At 32.1% G+C, this 15,360-nt stretch overlaps 1 pseudogene; it reads left to right on the top strand.

The window, feature by feature from the left end:
- The window catches only part of LOC107945580 (probable acyl-activating enzyme 18, peroxisomal), a 29,952-nt pseudogene extending 17,493 nt beyond the window's left edge, over positions 1 to 12,459 (top strand).
- The last annotated feature ends 2,901 nt before the right edge of the window (positions 12,460 to 15,360 follow it).

The raw sequence follows: 15,360 nt of genomic DNA, 5'->3' as shown, positions 1-15,360 counted from the left end.
CGGTCAATCCTCATATCACTACGAATTTGACATTATGCTAGGGCATAATTTCTAGAAATCGGTAAGGCCTAACTTCAGTAACAATCAATAGTATCATTCGCGCTATAGTTCTCTCTTTGAAAAATCCCTGAATTACATTTCTTCTAAAGCCACCAAAAATTGACTACAAACAATGTCTTCCACTCAGCCCTTTACACTAAGTCATTGAACCATTATCAAAACAATTAAGCAACCAAGAATACACATTAGAAGAAAAGCTTTCATGCAAGGTTCTAGGAAATATCCTAGTCCAAACTGCATGATCAAATGTTTAATCTCTCAACACATGTATCATACTCTCAGTCAACACCTTTCAACGTTGGTAAGAAGTTTGCATTTCCATAGGAACTATAAAATTTTTTTGATTCTCTAGAGGATTGATAGTTTTCATAAAATAGACTAAAGTGTATCTTTTGGTTCCAATCAGCCATCCATTGAGTGTTTTTAATCTAAAATAGTTAACTTTCTAACCTTAGACCTCTTTCACACACACATTTGTCAACTCCAACAGTGTTAGTTCATGCGAGGACTGAAGCAACTTGTAAAGTAATTGATTGGTCCAACACATGGGCAGCTGAATCCCATCTCTAGTTCCCATAGATATCCACTATATTTGAAACCCATTTGAAACCCAAACATTTTTTAAACCACTGGCCTCTCTATTTTATTTTTTCTTATTAAAAGACTTATATTACGCAACCAAACATCCAGCCAAAATCTCACACTTCTCCCATTACCTAATGCCCAGCTAATGTTACTTCGAAACAACCCTCAGACCTTCAAAAGTGAGTGCCAAACATAAGAGCGGTTACTTCTACCAATAGAGGGGCAACCACATTTAAGGTGGTATTTGCTTTTGAGGACTTGGACCCATAACTCGTTATCTTTGGTGAAAATGCCAATCTCTAATTTGAAAAGAAAAGACTTGTTTTGATCACATAATCGCCTTAATCCAAGGCCTCCATTCTCCACATGTTCACGAACAGAGTTCCATCGCACTAATGTGAACCTCAAATGAAATGCCGAGTAATTTTATCAATTTCATTACACATACCCACAGGAATCATGCAAGTCTGTATAAAATAATTTAGAATGGCTAAAAGGATAGCTTTGGCTAATGTTACCCTCCCTGCCATGGAAAGTAGTCTTGCATCATAGGAATTAAGTTTACTATGAACCTTGTCCACAACGAATTGAAATGTGCTATGTGTTACCCTTTTGTGTAAAAGCGACATCCCCAAATATGTTCCAAGATCCTCGACAACTTGGAATCCCATAAGATGATTTAATAAATTCACATCTTCATGGTCGACATTTGAAAAGAAGTAAACCTTCATCTTCTAGGAATTAATACGGTGCCCAAAAAAGTAACTGAACTTATCGAGAATTGAGCTAACCAGATAGGCCTACTCCATATCTGCTTCACAGAAAAGTATAAAGTCGCCGATGAAGAAGAGGTGTGATACCATTGGACTTCCCCTAAAAAGTTGTACTGACTTCCAGGACTTATCTTGAACTACACCATGAATCAGTTAACCCAATTTTTCCATACAAATCGCAAACATATAAGGTGATGGCGAATTCCTTGCGTAGGTTGAAAAAATTCAGTGAAGGAGTCATTCCATAGAATCTACATAGAATAAGATATATAGTGCATAATAATACAAATTAATTCAATTGGTATTCTAACATCAACCAAAAAATCTTGTATAAAGTCCCATCGAACACGATCATAGGCTTTTTCTAAATCAACCTTGATCGCCATCCATCATTTTTTACTTTTGTGAATTTTCATTGAGCGGATGACTTTTTGCGCAATAATAATGTTGTCAGTGATATAACGACCCAACACAAAGCTGACTTGGTTAGAGGCCACAATATTTGACATAATTGGATTCAATCTATTCACAATCACCTTAGTCAAAATTTTATAAGGCATTGTGCAAAGGATAATAGGGCGATAATGATACAAATTCTCAAAATAGACTATTTTTGGGATAAGGACAATAAGTGTTTGATTCCAAAAACAGATCCAATACTCCTCCCTAAAAAAATCCCAAATCATGGAATAAACCGAGGAACCCACAACACCCCATTAAGTTTGATAGAATTGCGTATGGGATCCATTAACACCAGGTGCCTCCAAAGGGGCATATTGACCTTCAAATCTCATCATTAGTATCCGGGGACTTCAAAAGATCAAATTCATACTGCCCAATCTTTGGGAAAACCCCTCTCAACATCTCCTTCAACAAAATACAACTTATAAAAAAAGGAAATGGCAATAGATTTAATGATTTTATCGTCATAGCACCAATTAGCCCCATCTAATCAGAGAGTCTAAATTTGATTGTGACGGCGACGACTGGTAGAGTTCTATATGCAATAAAAGTTAATCCCTTCCACAAAAACATTCATTTAGTAAGGTTTGGGTTACCATAGCAAACTGTCACAATAAACTAGTAATAAAAAATTATAGATGAAATCTTTAGATGAACAAATTGTGTATGGTTGAACAAAACTTCAACAGATATAGAGTCCTTCCATAAAATCCAGATGTTGCCAACGAAAATTTTTGCTTCAATTCAGTGTGAAAACGGAAACCCAATTTTCAAAATCACACAATCTGCTTGCCGACCACTCAGTCGAGGTCCAAGCAACGCTACCAATGATGGACTAAAATCTCAGACATATTCAGCAAGAGTACGATGAAATCGAATATGACCCGTACCTTGACAATTCCAAATAGAGAACTTACAATTCATAGGAAAGATCCCAAATGTAAGTAAAAAGATACCCATACTTCAATTGACTAAAATTGAGTCAACATCGAGCGCCGACTCCTCATAAGTAGTACTTGAACTTCCTACCTCATTCGCCTTATGATCCGGTTTAGAATCAATTCCTTCCACAATACCACTCATTGCATCCTTGACTAGAATATCCTTACGAGACCCAATCGAAATTTAACCCCTTCCCCTTGAACTTCTCTTTTAGCTTCTCTCCATTTAATAATATTTTCATTTTCCTTGGACGAAAAAATGGTAGCATCCATCATGAATCCTTCACTTGCTCCATCTGGAACCTTCCCTTCATTCCCAATAATATTAGGGTGAGTGTTTTCCTCTACAGAAACAACACAATGACAAGATTGATCAAGAGATAAATATCTCGTCTAGCTTGGTGATGCAAAAGGTTGGGTTCAAAATCTCTTTCCCTTTCTCCAACAAGCCTAGAGTCCAGACCATTAAAGACCACAGTAGCACCCTTTGGACCCTAAATATCACCTTGGACTTTTAACCCAAAGCCCACTGATGTACTACTCTCACCAGGCCCTTTAAGATGTAATTTATGCATCTCTAACCCTGTACTTTACTTCTCTTTACCTAATGCCCGTTTGTTTCTTATTCATAGCTTTAAGCCCAGATTTTGACATCTCTTTCGATTTCCCAATAGAAGGCAAGTTTTGCCCAAACACAAAATTTCATGTTTTACTCCTATTTTTTTCCTAAAATATCTTCCGAAACATCCTCCTAAATTGTAGATAGCACATCAAAATTAAATTTCCCGGATTTGGTGCCTTGATTTTCGACGCCTGAAGAGTTACCTATTTTGGGGTAGTTTTCTTGTCCTACGCTTACCACCATCCAAGAGCCGTAACTCTCCTCCTCCACCCTATTTTTAATATTCACCACCAATAGTTTCTTTCTTTCAACAAATTCTACCTCATTGTTCCTCATACCAAGCGCAAGACATCTCTCCTTTAGATGACCATAGTGCCCACATTGAAAGCATAAGTAGGGAGGGACTCTTATTCAACCCTTTGAAGTTGGCCATCAATTCGGATATTAGAAATCAAAGAGAGCCCCAATTCAACATCGACAGCCATGTGAGCGAATTGAACTCTCGTCCCATTATCTGTATTATAATCAATACGAATAACATTCTTAATCACCTCCCCAATTGCGAGCCGAATACTTTTTTTTTTATACATCACACCAAGAAGATCCGGTAAGCGAATCCTAGCAACCATATTGAAGGGGTACTCTTGCATCGTGCTAAAGTTTAGAGTCCATGGTTGTACTATCAAAAACTGAAAAAAAATCACCCAGTGCCCAAATAAAACTTTTATATAATCTTCAATAGATCTAAATTTGGCCATTTTCAAGATCCATTAGTTGAAACGTCTGAGTTGGTTTCCACAAGATGAAAGTCTTGCTAAAAAGGGTGTTGAAACCAATGTCCTGGCCTAAAAGTTTAATGATCACAGTCTTTGACATGCTATCGCCCATAAGTTAATGCACCTGATTAGAAAAATTAATTGAAGGAATTCCTCCATTATTATTAGTAACATCACCCTTCATCAATTCAATATCCTTCTCAAGGCTCTCACCCAACAGTTTGCTCTCCCCATATTGGTTTAGGATTTTGTCTCAAAAGAACATTTTGTCCATCCCAGCTACTTCCATAATAACATTATCCTGGTCAAGAGGGTTTTCTTCCCATAGCCGAACTTTCTTCGTAGCCCTACCAACTTTTTGCCCCTCCTTGCGATCACCTTTTTTTTTAATTAATGTTTTTAATTATTAAACATATTATTTTCAAGTTTTTAATTAATAAACTTGCTTTTAAGTTTTTTAATTTATTTTTCATATAGATAGAATAATACCATGAAAATAATTTTTTATATATCATTATGTTAAATATATTTTATTTTTTAAAAGCATCAATTGATTTTTTAAATTTATTTTTCTTTATATATAATTTTTATATGTCAAATATTTATTATTTTTTGGTCATTGTAGGTATAGTAGATTCTAATATATAAAATCAATTTATTATTTCAAATATCATTATTTTTAGTAAATATAAATTTTATATGTGAAATATTTGTTTTTCTATCTATATAATGAGTGTGACAAGTTTTAGTATTATATATTTTTGTATGTGTATTTGAAATATTTCACATATAAAATGAATGATATTTAAAAGAAAATTTTGTTTTGAAATATTTTACATATAAAAATAATAATGATATTTGAAGTAATTATTTGATTTTATAATATTAGAATCTATCATACTCACAATGTATGTGGAAAAAATATTTCACATATAAAAATTATATTTACTAAAATTAATGATTTTTGAAGTAATTCATTGATTTTTATATTAGAATTTACCATACTCATAATGTACATGAAAAATAAATATTTAACATATAAAATTTATATAAAAAAATTAACTGATATTTTTAAAAAATAAAATATATTTAACAAAATTATATATATAAATTAAGGGAGGGATAATTATGTTTTCAAAACAAAAGCTCTTTTACACCCTCTTTTATCTTTTTGTACTATTAATATTTTAATGATCTAACTGTTGAATTTAGTATTTTATTCATATAGATCATGCATATAAAATTTGATGAAATTAAACTATTTGATTTATGTAAAAAATATTCAGTCGTTAAATATACATTAATATATTGAGTATTGTAGATTAATATGATAAAAATATCGGATTGATTCAATGATTTGATCATTAAAATATTAACCATACAAAGAGATTTGAAATGGTGTAAAACAGCTATAGTTTTACACGTTTTACTCCGGTGTAAATGGATTATTTCCCAAAAAATAATATTTTCATTACATAATTACATAATTATTGTTTTTTGTCTATATAAATAAAGAAGTATAGGACCCATGTTTGAACTTTGGAGATGACATTATTAGGAGGGGTAGCCACGAACTCCGAACATAGACCGTAAAACAAATACGAAGTATATATAAAAAAGAAATTATTAATTAAAAATAAAATAAAATAACTTAAACGACATGTTTGTTAATTAAAAATTTGAAAAAATCATGCTTATTAATTAAGAATTTTTTAAAAAATAAAATAAGAAACTTGAAACAACATATATTAGGAAAAAAACCAAATAATCAAAGAGGTTGAGTAGAAATATAGGCATTTAACCATCCAACCAAATCATCTATATTACAAATAAAAGCACTTTGGTATCCTAAAAAACGTATTTTATGGAATAAGCTTTTTGTTCGTTTATTTTTTAAATAAAGTAATATATGGTTTAATTCACTATTTTTTTTTATTTGTGGCTTTTACCACTAATTTTGCCTAAAAAAGAAATGAACAAATTAAACTAGAATAAAAAAAATAATGCAGATATTAAGGGATTTTTTCTTGCATTTCTCAATGATTTATATTACATATACAAGCCCAAACTAGGGCATAATGAAGGAAAATCCTCCACTAAGGAAAAAGGAAATAAAGGAGAGATCTAGCATATATATATATACCAAGATTCTCTTTGTTACAACATAGCAAAAATAAGAAAATCAAATCATAGAAAAAAAAAACCTTTAACTATCTCATTGAGAATTCCACAATTAAGAAAGAAAATTAAAGGGTAGAAATTGTCCAATTAAACCCTATAGCAACACTAGTGATTAGAAATATCAATGATTGGACAAATTCCCTACAAACCTCAAATTGATTTGCGACTAGAAACGTCAATTGTTGCACCACTTGGAAACTTGAACTCAAAAAATTTTAACCCTCCCATTCTTTATAAAGTTTTTATGCAGGATTATGTAATCTTCTTCCTATATGCTGTCCAATGAACTTCCTTTCCTAGTTTTACTTTGTCTTGAGGTGCCAATGTTTTCCCCATTTCTTATTTATTTTGAATTGACAGATAAAGGCAAGGTTAAGTGCGTAGCTCTTATGGTGATTAGCTTTCTATTTCACTTTCTTTTGACTCATGCTATGGTGGATGTATATTAGGCCCACTGGCTTTGCTTAAACTTTTTTTATTTGGCTTTGTATTGGAAATGATACAATTTCTTACTTTCAATCTAGGATTTTATACTAAGAGGAGGTCGAAAGTTTTCTCTATACAGGTAAACTCCTTTCCCATGCTTAGATGTCGCAATTTCTTCTTTCAAGTTTTAGCCGGTGGAAAATCCATGTCTTTGTTTTTCTATGTATGTTGCTTGGACTCATGTAAGAGTGCCAAGACGGTTATGGTTAGATTTTGTCTAAGATAGTAGATGTTTGTAGGTCATGTTCTCGCATCCATGTGTCGGAGTCAGAGCAACATAGCTTTCTACCCTCGCTACGTGGGATGTTCCTTTAGGGAGCATTTTGTCCTATGGGGCAAGGAGCTATATAATACCTATTCATGTGAGCTTGCTTGCTTTGGTCACATTCTCCTCATTGAATTCTTCAAATAACAGCTAAAAGTTACTTTGTGTATGAGTGATAGATTCCATGCATCTTTGAAGGTATGAAATGAGGTTCAACACGTAATCTTTCTTATGCAGTCGCGTTGTGGAAGCTGATCCATTTAAAGCTATTGTGCTCCCTGTAAGCGGGAACAGCGTAGGCGTTGAATTAAGAAAACAAGATGTATCATGGAAAGAATTCCTGTCCAGTGCCAGTCAACGTCCAAGGTATTCTTAGGATATTATTAGATGGATGAAGTTTTGGAATGAAAGGATCTCTACCATTCTCCTTCATTCAAAATGGTTAACACAACTAAACACTAGTTTACCTTTTTTTTTTTTTTTGGTGTGTGTGTGACAGATCCAATCATTACTCTCCAGTTTATCGACCAATAGACTCTACCTTCAATATTCTATTTTCATCCGGAACCACAGGTGAACCAAAAGCCATCCCGTGGACACAACTTTCCCCAACACGATGTTCTGCGGATGGGTGGGCTCACAATGATATAAGAGCTGGAGATGTTCACTGCTGGCCAACAAATTTAGGATGGGTGATGGGTCCAATTGTACTCTTCACATGTTTTTTAAATGGTGCAACACTAGCTCTGTATCATGGATCTCCTTTGGGGCGTGGTTTTGGGAAATTTATCTAGGTAATACTTATATTTCTCTTTCCACTAAACACTAAATACTATGAAGGGATCTTCTAAAAGCAATTCTGATTTTCAATATGCATATCATATAGCATCTGAAGAAAAAAATGATTCATTCGAAACAACAGAATTTGGCATTGCAAATCTTAGGAGCAATCTTGCTAATATTATACAACTGAGGAAGATTAAAACTGAAGTTAAGTAATCCTGGGTCTATCATAGCCTTATATGAAACACAAAAAAACCACAAGCTCTAATATGTTTCTGACGATATAGATTCTAGTTCTACACAACAATTAGCAGAGAAAAATAAAATGATGCTGCTTTACCCACACAAGACGTCCTCTCAACTGGTCTGGATAGGGGTTTCTTTTCTTTTCCTTTTTCAGATTACCACTCTACCTTAACTAAATGTATTCGGTTTTGGATTTTTTTTTTCTTTTGACTGATTCACTTATTCCACTTGAAAAAGAAATGGGTAAATTTCAGGTTTAAAATATATAAACTTAATTTTGGTTTCATAATTTACTTGTTTAGTATTTATATATATATTTAAGATTTTTTAATAAATTTTACTTTTTGAATTTATATATATTCATAAAATTTGAGGAATTCTTTTTTATAAATATTTTCTACTTTTGTTTTTTTAGGACCAATTTGCACATTTTCAAAACTATTAGGGACTTGAGGGGTATTTACATCATCTTGTCATTTAAGTTGTAAAATTCAACTTGACTCAAACTCTAAAAATCGAATTACTTATTCAAGCTAATTAAGAAAAATGAATAACTCAATTCAATTAACTCAAAATTCAAAAAAAAAATTCAAATCAAATCGAGTTGTACTCACCTTTTGCTCAGATTTTCTCAAGCTTGAGCCTTTTTGGATTCAGATTTTTGGGGTTGGATTTTTTTAGATTCAAGCTCGGATTGAGCGAGGAGGGCTCTAACAAATTAAACTAATTTTGGATATTCTAAGTTTTAAATATTTCAATTTCAAATGCAATAATTAATTTTACTTTTATACGATGACAAAGCAATTCAAATTTGCCTTATAAAAGGCATAAATTATATATATTTAATAAAATTCTTTTATATAAAATAATTAAACTGTTAATTATGTGTAAAATTTATTATTTGATATGTATATTAATTGACAGAAATATATTTTATTATTTATTATATTATATTATATTATATTATACTAATAATTGAATTATTTTTTATATTTTTTATTAAATTTATAAACTCGATATTCACAGTCTAAACCTAAATAATATACCCATTATTGCCTAAAGTCAAAATAAACTAATTATAGTCCAAATGTGAAGTCTAAAATAAAAAAAAATTAAACTCGATATTCAAATATAATTTATAAAAGTTAAAACTCAATTTAAAATCTAATTTAATAAAAATAATATTTTATTAAGATATCATTTTATGCTTTGTTAATTGTACACATGCATTGCAATATACTAAATTACATATAACTATTGATACTACATCTTTTATTATAATATATATGAATAAATCTCAAAATTTTGGTTTAATGTGCAATTTTATAAATGACATTTTGATTTATCCAATTCTCACAAATTATCAACATAATTATTGATATGGCATCATCTTCTGTTTATATATACATACACAAATAATTATATTTACCCAATATAAAAGTAAATTGAGTTATTTATTTCTTTAAATGTGTATGATTGAATCAAAATTAAAGTTTCATGTATACATAATACATTTGAACACAATAAAAATATCATGCGTAGATTATGTCATTATATATTTTATATTATAATTAAATTTAAATTTTATAGATTTTAATAGTGATTAATTATATTATTTACTATATATAATTATAGTATTAAAAATATTTTATATTCAATTAACTTTTTAAAAATTCATTTCACTTTATAATTTCACATAAAAATTATTATTAATTTTTTTCCTTTTAATAAAATTTTAATATTAATATGTAATATTTATGAATACATTTTCATAAAATAAATAACTACCATTTATTTTTATTTTTTCATTAAGTAATTATAAAATTATATTAATTATTAATATATATTATGATTGTTGAGCTATAAATTCGAATTTTTTTAAACTTTAGATTGAATTTATTTTGAATTTGGGACAAATTGATTTCGAACTTAAATTCTTATGGATTTTAATCTTTCTTAAACTCAAAATCTGTTAGATTGAATTTTTCTTTTATCTCGAAATTGTTACAAGCTCAAATTGGCACAGCGGAACTTTTAGGTAACCTTAATCCCCAAACCCCCCGACTAATTGTACTATGAGGATAACATTACAAGTTTAGTCCACTCTAACCTCCAACCTCCGGTAGTTTGCTACAGCTTGGTGACTGCCGAAATCAATAAGTTTCTTTTGCTATGCGGCAGGAGACTATGAGAACTTCCCTTGGTTTTGGTGAGATAAGGACAGGCCTTCATAGGGAAATGTAGCTGACGGTTTAAGTTGATATTTATAGTAAAAATGTTGGGTACATGCTACAAGTAGTAAAAAAATACTGGATACTACTGTTTAATATCTTAACTCACCTGGTTTTAATGTTGTTCTCTTGCTCAGGATGCTGGAGTAACTGTTCTGGGCACGGTTCCAAGCTTAGTAAAAACTTGGAAAAGTTCAAACTGTTTGGAAGGCTTAGACTGGACAAAGATTAAGTAATTCTTTTAAATTTCAAGCATAAATGTTGTTTCATGACTTGGAATCTCAACAAAATGGACTAAGAAATAAATATGTTTAGATGCTTTGCTACCACTGGAGAAGCCTCCAACGTTGACGACGACCTTTGGCTCTCTTCAAAGTCTTACTACAAGCCTGTTCTGGAATGTTGTGGAGGCACAGAGCTTTCATCCGCGTATATTCAAGGGAGTTTGCTGCAGCCACAGGCTTTCGGAACCTTTAGTACTGCAGCAATGACAGCAGGCTTTGTCATCTTGGATGAACATGGGCAGCCTTATGTAAGAGCATATTCTGTCTTGTTTCTTTCTGTTGTGTATATTACTACATTTACTTTCATCTTTGTGACAGCCAGATGACAAAGCTTGTGTTGGTGAAGTGGGTTTACTTCCTCTCTACTTAGGAGCAACCAATAGATTGCTTAATGCTGATCATGAGAAAGTCTATTTCAATGGAATGCCAATGCATAATGGAATGGTAAGGTCATATGCATCATTCTTAGGATATATAATTTTTTTAGTAAAGAATTCAATATACTCAATGAAGGTAAAAAACATACAAACTACGAATGATCATGGAGCACCTTAATTGTACATTCTCGTGATTTTGATGTATGCACCGGCAGCGCCTAAGGAGGCACGGGGATGTCCTTAAAAGAACTGTTGGTGGCTATTTGATCGTACAGGGCAGGGCTGATGACACCATGAATCTTGGTGGCATAAAGGTACAGCGTTCTCTCTATTTAGTTATCTGATAACGATTCAAATTGAAGGTCTTTAAACTATAGGCCTGCTTCATGACTTACACTTTGCAAGCATTTTGGAGTCTGCTTCCCAGGAATTTCAAGAAGCATTTCTTTTACCATCGATGAAACTGTACTTTCGGTCCCTTAATGTTGTAAACTCAAAAGCAACTTTAGCATGAAATGCAAGTCATTCCTGATATGCAGACAAGTTCTGTTGAAATCGAGCGTGTATGTGACGGAGCTGATGAAAGCATCTTGGAGACTGCTGCTATCAGTGTAGCTCCACTGGGTGGTGGTCCAGAACAGTTGATCATGTTTGTGGTGCCAAAGCAAGAATATAGTCATCAGCCTGAGAAGTTGAAGATATTATTCTCAAGAGCTATTCAAAGCAACCTCAACCCTTTATTTAAGGTTAGGCTACAAGACATAAAATATCTTTTTCATTTTTATACAGTGTCTGGGGACCTAACCTACCCTAATAATGTCATATTTAAACTCCATAAAATTTAAAAATTACCAAGTTAATCCCCATTTTATCTAAGTGTTTACTGAACATGTCGTTTCACTTCTCCCAAGTGGTCTAGCTTGTTTTTCTTTTTCGTTTTTAAATGCAGAAGTAGTTTTAGATGACATCATTAGCTGGATTTCAGGTGAAGAGAACTGGATTTTAGTGGCATTTTACCACAAGGGTCTTAAGGACTCGATTTTGAAGGAAGGCAGCCTATTTTTGGCTTTGCTACCATACCACCGTGTCATGTTCTAAATCTCTTTTGGTTTTTGACGATAACAGGTGAGCTTTGTTAAGATAGTTCCGGAGTTTCCTCGAACTGCTTCAAACAAACTATTGAGAAGAGTTTTGAGGGATCAAGTTAAGCAGAAGCTGTCCCCTCGAAGCAGAATTTAATGGAAACTTAGGTGGTGGTTTAATATTACTCAACCCAACAACACCCAAATATGGATTTTCTTCCTCCCGAGTTATGGTTTGTAACATGAAATAAGGTAAACAGAGATCATCATGTATTATAAGAATGGCTCCATTCCAGTTCCTGGAATTATGCACTTTGATGGTACTTGATATCATGTGTACGTATAAATAAATATAGGCGTTGTTAAAACAGCTATAGATTGTTAAATGAATATGGCCTAGCTAATAAGCCAATTGTCAAATCTAAATTAGTAACAAATTTTACAGCATTTTTGAACATTATTGGGACCATTTTCCACTTTTTGTACAGCATCAAGGAACCCAATGGTCTTCACCTGCATCTCTTTGTAATTTTATACGACAATGAAAGTTGGATGTCTTATACAAGTGTGAAGAGTGCATGTTGGACACTGACAAAGATCCCGGCCGTATGATAGAAAACGAGTAATTAATTAAATGATGTGACGTTAATTTATAATATGATATATTTAAGTATGTTTTGTAAATAAAAGGATATTTCAAAAGAATCTATCTCGGATCATTTAAATAAATTTCTTAACTTTTTGTATATAAATCATAATGCTCTATAGTATTTGTAAATCATAATTAGTTAGATAAAAATGCAGCCTTTTTATGTTTTTGGAGTATTTTTTTTTAAATTCTTTGATCTTATATTAAAAATTATATTTGATTTGGTCTCTGATCATGATTTACTCTATTTGATTTCCTTGATTTGTCTTCCTCTCATTCTCCCTTGCCGAGTATTCTTTTCTTGTTGCTTTGGGCTGTTTCTGCTCCTATCCTACGATGTAGGGTGACTTATCTTTAAGAACCATATCCAACATGTCTCAAGATTAAAAGTTCGGATCTTCAATTTCTTGATTCATTCAATTTTTGGAACAATATGAAGGATAATTTATGATGTTGTCCTCTCTACCGCTACCGTTGATGTGTCCAACATGCCTCAGGTGTTCCCCTTGCCCACATACTGCAGACTTGATGGAAGAAAACAAAGAAGCTCGAATTCTCATACTAACCATTCACAATGCCAACAAAAACTACTATTCTCTATTGGCAGCAAATGAGAGGTAGTCTCCATGATTTTAGTAGCTGGGTTTAATGTAGACACTGCACAATACAACAACACCAAGTTTCAAGTATCAGATTTAAATGGTCTGACAACTACCAAGTAATTGTTTTTTAACTTTGGTTTCGAAAGGAAACAACCCAAAAAGAAAAAAAACTTGGTACAAATAATATTTTTAATTCATTTGTTAAAGTAGCTTTTAACTTGAAAAAAAAAGGGTATTATAAGGGATTTTTAACTTGGATATTATTTCTAACCCTTTGTATTTGCATAAATTACATGATTATTAATTTTGTAATTACATGATTAGTTAATTAATATTGCTTAGTGATAGCATGCAAAGGGTATTAACTGATGTATACTAATTGGATACTGCATGAAACCATATATAAGAACTCTTATTCACTATGTTTATGTTATTGAGATTTGCACGAGCATGTTAGTTAAATGTATTTATTTTACTTAATGATTTTTGACATGCTAAGATTAGGACACAACAACTTGGTTTACTTTCTAATACTAATGATTTTTTTATGAAAAATATATAAACATAAGTTTACTAAATATTCTATCTAAAAAGATTTGGTATTTAAGATTTAAGATTGTCTGTTGTGACTCACCTCTCTTGCGTTGTTTGTTACTCTTATTCTAAGTTTACTAAAATTAGGTTATGATGTAAATATAAATTGATTGTAGTTGTGCTAGCAAGATTAAAATATATTTTTCTCAAAATATTTAAATTCAAAACCTATTATGAATAAAAGAGTTCAAACAAATAAAGAAATTGTATATGCTTTTACTTGAAAAAGTCGGTAAGAAACTATATTATATTTATATAATTTGAAAATTAAAATTCTTATAAGAAAACTAATAAAATACTTTTTTTATTTTATAGAAGAATTATCTTCCTAAATTAAAATATTTAAAAGTGTGGATAATAATAATAGATGGATTGAGGATTTGGTTAGGGCATTATTTGCCAAAGACCACACGAACAAGATTTTGGCTCTTCCTACTTACGCTAATGAGGTGAATGATATTTTGATTTGGGGCCATGCGCCTAATGGGGTTTATTTTACTAGGTTCGGATACAATTGGCTACTTCTTAACTCATTGGGATATGGACCGCATTGTGTTTATTGGAATGGAATTTAAAAGTTAAAGATACTTTCCAAGATCAAGATGGTTGGGTGGAGATTTGGTCATTCATCCTGGCCACAACTATTAAATGTTATTTTTTCATCGTCAAATGACCCTCAATGTAGAAGATGCAGTGGTTCAAAAAAGTATATGATGCATTCCATTTGGGATTACCCTTTCTCAAAAAAGGTACTGATTTTATGTGCTATTGCCTATTGATGATAGCTTATTAAATGTTACATTTTGTAGGGCCATTGGTTGGTTGGAGTTCTCCATGAGGAAGCTCGACAAAGAGGCCTTTACAAGCCTTTTGGTGGTCTTTTAGCATTTTTGAAATGTTAGGAACGTTGATATTACTCAAGGAAAGGCAATGACCCCGCAAGATGCTGTTATTCGTGTTCGAACCTTTTATAGAGACTTGAGCGTTCACAACCTTATTCGTACACCCATTTTGCTTAGGAGGCCGAGGGTTGTGAAGGGAAATCTCGCGTGGAGAGCAGCTCAAGATTAATGTTGATACGGCTGTTAGGTGTGGGTCCCACTATGTGGGAAACCCATAATTTCTGCCACATTTTATTGTCTCTTTTTGGTTTTGTCAAAAGCCATTTTTGGGGGGCTTTTAACGGGTGATGTGGGCAGAAATTTTTGCAGAGCTAAAACAAAAAAAAATCTCAAATTAAAACAGAGAGAAAGAGAGAAGAAAATTTTAGTTTTTCAAGTTTGGTGCAGCAGTGATCAACTCTTCGATCGAAGGTTCATCCGTAGTTCGATTGAGCTGATTTTTGGACAGCAGCTAGGCGA

Source organism: Gossypium hirsutum, chromosome A08 (assembly GCF_007990345.1).
Source record: "Gossypium hirsutum isolate 1008001.06 chromosome A08, Gossypium_hirsutum_v2.1, whole genome shotgun sequence".
Taxonomy (NCBI): Eukaryota; Viridiplantae; Streptophyta; class Magnoliopsida; order Malvales; family Malvaceae; genus Gossypium; species Gossypium hirsutum.
This window is presented reverse-complemented; position numbering and strand designations above follow the sequence as displayed.